The sequence below is a fragment of the Oncorhynchus kisutch genome, linkage group LG5 (genome assembly GCF_002021735.2).
Source record: "Oncorhynchus kisutch isolate 150728-3 linkage group LG5, Okis_V2, whole genome shotgun sequence".
NCBI classification, from domain to species: domain Eukaryota; kingdom Metazoa; phylum Chordata; class Actinopteri; order Salmoniformes; family Salmonidae; genus Oncorhynchus; species Oncorhynchus kisutch.
The window spans coordinates 20,358,758-20,364,757 of NC_034178.2; positions in this window are offsets into that span (position 1 = coordinate 20,358,758).

Here is a 6,000-nt window from a genome sequence, read left to right on the forward strand (position 1 = left end):
TTCCATGCTGTTAACATATTCTAATTCCATGATGTTACTATAGTCTAGTTCTATGGTACTATAGTCTAGTTCCATGCTGTTACTATAGTCTAGTTCCATGCTGTTACTATATTCTAGTTCTATGTTGTTACGATAGTCTAGTTCCATGCTGTTAGTATAGTCTAGTTCCATGCTGTTAGTATAGTCTAGTTCCATGCTGTTAGTATAGACTAGTTCCATGCTGTTAGTATAGACTAGTTCCATGCTGTTACTATAGTCTAGTTCCATGCTGTTACTATAGTCTAGTTCCATGCATCTGCTTTTGTCTAGTTCCATGCTGTTACTATAATCTAGTTCCATGCTGTTACTATTGTCTAGTTCCATGCTGTTACTATAGTCTAATTCCATGCTGTTACTATAGTCTAGTTCCATGCTGTTACTATAGTCTAATTCCATGCTGTTACTATAGTCTAGTTCCATGCTGTTACTATAGTCTAGTTCCATACTGTTACTATTGTCTAGTTCCATGCTGTTACTATAGTCTAATTCCATGCTGTTACTATAGTCTAGTTCCACGCTGTTACTATAGTCTAGTTCCATACTGTTACTATTGTTTAGTTCCATGCTGTTACTATAGTCTAATTCCATGCTGTTACTATAGTCTAATTCCATGCTGTTACTATAGTCTAGTTCCATGCTGTTACTATAGTCTAGTTCCATGCTGTTACTATAGTCTAGTTCCATGCTGTTACTATAGTCTAGTTCCATGCTGTTACTATAGTTACTATAGTCTAGTTCCAAGATGTTACTATAGTCTTGTACCATGATGTTACTATAGTCTAGTTCCATGCTGTTACTATCATTTAGTTCCATGCTGTTACTATCGTCTAGTTCCACGCTGTTACTATAGTCTAGTTCCATGCTGTTACTATAGTCTAGTTCCATGCATCTGCTTTTGTCTAGTTCCATGCTGTTACTATAGTCTAATTCCATGCTGTTACTATAGTCTAGTTCCACGCTGTTACTATAGTCTAGTTCCATACTGTTACTATTGTTTAGTTCCATGCTGTTACTATAGTCTAATTCCATGCTGTTACTATAGTCTGGTTCCATGCTGTTACTATAGTCTAGTTCCATGCTGTTACTATAGTCTAGTTCCATGCTGTTACTGTAGTTGAGTTCCATGCTGTTACTATAGTCTAGTTCCATGCTGTTACTATAGTGTAATTCCAAGTTGTTACAATAGTCTAGTACCATGATGTTACTATAGTCTAGTTCCTTGCTGTTACTATAGTCTAGTTCGATGATGTTACTATAGTTACTATAGTCTAGTTCCAAGTTGTTACTATAGTCTTGTACCATGATGTTACTATAGTCTAGTTCCATGCTGTTACTATCGTTTAGTTCCATGCTGTTACTATCGTTTAGTTCCACGCAGTTACTATAGTCTAGTTCCATGCTGTTACCATAGTCTAGTTCCATGCTGTTACTATAGTCTAATTCCATGCTGTTACTATAGTCTAGTTCCATGCTGTTAATATATTCTAATTCCATGATGTTACTATAGTCTAGTTCTATGGTACTATAGTCTAGTTCCATGCTGTTACTATAGTCTAGTTCCATGCTGTTACTATATTCTAGTTCTATGTTGTTACGATAGTCTAGTTCCAGGCTGTTAGTATAGTCTAGTTCCATGCTGTTAGTATAGACTAGTTCCATGCTGTTACTATAGTCTAGTTCCATGCTGTTACTATAGTCTAGTTCCATGCATCTGCTTTTGTCTAGTTCCATGCTGTTACTATAGTCTAGTTCCATGCTGTTACTATATTCTAGTTCTATGTTGTTACGATAGTCTAGTTCCATGCTGTTAGTATAGTCTAGTTCCATGCTGTTACTATAGTCTAGTTCCATGCTGTTACTATATTCTAGTTCTATGTTGTTACGATAGTCTAGTTCCATGCTGTTAGTATAGTCTAGTTCCATGCTGTTACTGTAGTCTAGTTCCATGCTGTTAGTATAGACTAGTTCCATGCTGTTAGTATAGACTAGTTCCATGCTGTTACTATAGTCTAGTTCCATGCTGTTACTATAGTCTAGTTCCATGCTGTTACTATAGTCTAGTTCCATACTGTTACTATTGTCTAGTTCCATGCTGTTACTATAGTCTAATTCCATGCTGTTACTATAGTCTAGTTCCACGCTGTTACTATAGTCTAGTTCCATACTGTTACTATTGTTTAGTTCCATGCTGTTACTATAGTCTAATTCCATGCTGTTACTATAGTCTGGTTCCATGCTGTTACTATAGTCTAGTTCCATGCTGTTACTATAATCTAGTTCCATACTGTTACTATAGTCAAGTTCCATGCTGTTACTATAGTCTAGTTCCATGGTGTTACTATAGTTACTATAGTCTAGTTCCATGTTGTTACTATAGTCTACTTCTATGTTGTTACTATAGTCTAGTACCATGATGTTACTATAGTCTAGTTCCATGCTGCTAATATATTCTAATTCCATGATGTTACTATAGTCTAGTTCCATGCTGTTACTATAGTCTAGTTCCATGCTGTTACTATAGTCTAGTTCCATGCTGTTACTATAGTTACTATAGTCTAGTTCCAAGATGTTACTATAGTCTTGTACCATGATGTTACTATAGTCTAGTTCCATGCTGTTACTATCATTTAGTTCCATGCTGTTACTATCGTCTAGTTCCACGCTGTTACTATAGTCTAGTTCCATGCTGTTACTATAGTCTAGTTCCATGCATCTGCTTTTGTCTAGTTCCATGCTGTTACTATAGTCTAGTTCCATGCTGTTACTGTAGTTGAGTTCCATGCTGTTACTATAGTCTAGTTCCATGCTGTTACTATAGTCTAGTTCCATGCTGTTACTATAGTATAGTTCCATGCAGTTACTATATTCTAATTCCATGCTGTTACTATAGTCTAGTTCCATGCTGTTACTGTAGTCTAGTTCCATGCTGTTACTAGAGTTGATATAGTCTAGTTCCTTGTTGTTACTATATTCTAGTTCTATGTTACAATAGTCTAGTTCCATGCTGTTACTATAGACTAGTTCCATGCTGTTACTATAGACTAGTTCCATGCTGTTACTATAGACTAGTTCCATGCTGTTACTATAGTCTAGTTCCATGCTGTTACTATAGTCTAGTTCCATGCTGTTACTATAGTCTAGTTCCATGCTGTTACTGTAGTTGAGTTCCATGCTGTTACTATAGTCTAGTTCCATGCTGTTACTATAGTTACTATAGTCTAATTCCAAGTTGTTACAATAGTCTAGTACCATGATGTTACTATAGTCTAGTTCCATGCTGTTACTATAGTCTAGTTCCATGATGTTACTATAGTTACTATAGTCTAGTTCCATGCTGTTACTATCGTTTAGTTCCATGCTGTTACTATCGTTTAGTTCCATGCTGTTACTATCGTTTAGTTCCATGCTGTTACTATAGTCTCGTTCCATGCTGTTACTATAGTCTAGTTCCATGCTGTTACTATCGTTTAGTTCCATGCTGTTACTATCGTTTAGTTCCACGCAGTTACTATAGTCTAGTTCCATGCTGTTACTATAGTCTAGTTCCATGCTGTTACTATAGTCTAATTCCATGCTGTTACTATAGTCTAGTTCCATGCTGTTACTATAGTCTAGTTATATGGTACTATAGTCTAGTTCCATGCTGTTACTATATTCTAATTCCATGATGTTACTATAGTCTAGTTCTATGGTACTATAGTCTAGTTCCATGCTGTTACTATAGTCTAGTTCCATGCTGTTACTATAGTCTAGTTCCATGATGTTACTATAGTTACTATAGTCTAGTTCCAAGTTGTTACTATGAGGGGATGTTAATAATTTGAAAATAATAATAATTCAGTGTGTTTTCTTTTTTAATTACAGCTGCATAGCTAATGTTATTCTTTGGTGCACTGTTATGGGATTTTTTTAAATGTATAATGACTAAATGTATTTCTTTTTTCAACTAGGCAAGTCAGTTAAGAACAAATTCTAATTTTCAATGACGGCCTAGGAACAGTCGGTTAACTGCCTGTTCAGGGGCAGAACGACAGATTTGTACCTTATCAGCTCGGGGGTTTGAACTTGCAACCTTCCGGGTACTAGTCCAACGCTCTAACCACTAGGCTACCCTGCTGCCTAAATGAGGTATACGGCACTATAACTGGCAAGAAGTCTACCCTGTCTTTCTTGTAGTGTTAAATAATGTGTGTTCATTAGGAAGGGGTTACAGTGGGGCAAAAAAGTATTTAGTCAGCCACCAATTGTGCAAGTTCTCCCACTTAAAAAGATGAGAGGCCTGTAATTTTCATCATAGGTACACTTCAACTATGACAGACAAAATGAGAAAACAAATCCAGAAAATCACATTGTAGGATTTTTAATGAATTTATTTGTAAGGTACTGGGTGTCGTGAGGGTGAAGTCAGGTGCAGGAAAGCAGAGAGTTCAATATAGTGTTCCATTAATGCACACACGGTGAACCATGGCCACCCCACTTTTGGGTGCTCAAACAAAATGTCCCAGACACAGGGAACGAAAACAGTCCAGGACTAAATACACAAACATGTTCGTCTGTAGCAAACACCAGGGTTACAATGATCAATCCCGCACAAAGAAACGGGCGGGCCGGCTGACTAATAAAGCCCAACTAATACAACCAACTCAAAACAGGTGTAATCAATAAACACATAAGGAGGGGGAGAAAATAATCCGTGGAAGCTAGTAGGCAGGTGACGACGACCGCCGAGCGCCACCCGAACGGGAAGGAGAGCCACCCTCGGTTTGAGTCGTGACATAATTTGCAAATTATGGTGGAAAATAAGTATTTGGTCACCTACAAACAAGCAACATTTCTGGCTCTCACAGACCTGTAACTTCTTCTATAACATACATTTTTATCTTGTCCACATTGTAACAAACTTATGGTTGCATAACAGCACATTGAGTAACATTACCACGGTTTTATATTGAACAATATCGGAGCCAAGGACAACATACCTTGGTAGCCGAAGGTCAGGCAAAAGAGAACAATAAGGGGGTATGGAAATACAGATAACCCGCGATGGGCCAAACCAAAATATACAAAACTTTTACAATCACATGTATGTACAATATTGATATGAAAAAGTGTTTGTACATGTTAAGTAATTTTGTAATCAATGTTCATAAATTCCAATTATCTTTATCAAATCAAATGTATTTATATAGCCCTTCGTACATCAGCTGATATCTCAAAGTGCTGTACAGAAACACAGCCTAAAATCCCAAACAGCAAGCAATGCAGGTGTAGAAGCACAGTGGCTAGGAAAAACTCACTAGAAAGGCCAAAACCTAGGAAGAAACCTAGAGAGGAACCAGGCTATGTGGGGTGGCCAGTCCTCTTCTGGTTGTGCCGGGTGGAGATTATAACAGAACATGGCCAAGATGTTCAAATGTTCATAAATGACCAGCATGGTCAAATAATAATAATCACAGACAGAACAGTTGAAACTGGAGCAGCAGCACGGCCAGGTGGACTGGGGACAGCAAGGAGTCATCATGTCAGGTAGTCCTGAGGCATGGCCCTAGGGCTCAGGTCCTCCGAGAGAGAGAAAGAAAGAGAGAGAGAGAGAATTAGAGAGAGCATACTTAAATTCACACAAGACACCGGATAGGACAGGATAAGTACTCCAGATATAACAAACTGACCCTAGCCCCCCGACACATAAATTACTACAGCATAAATACTGGAGGCTAAGACAGGAGGGGTCAGGAGACACTGTGGCCCCATCTGAGGACACCCCCGGAAAGGGCCAAACAGGAAGGATATAACCCCACCCACTTTGCCAAAGCACAGCCCCCACACCACTAGAGGGATATCTTCAACCACCAACTTACCATCCTGAGACAAGGCCGAGTATAGCCCACAAAGCCCGCCACGGCACAACCCAAGGGGGGGGCGCCAACCCAGACAGGAAGATCACATCAGTGACTCAACCCA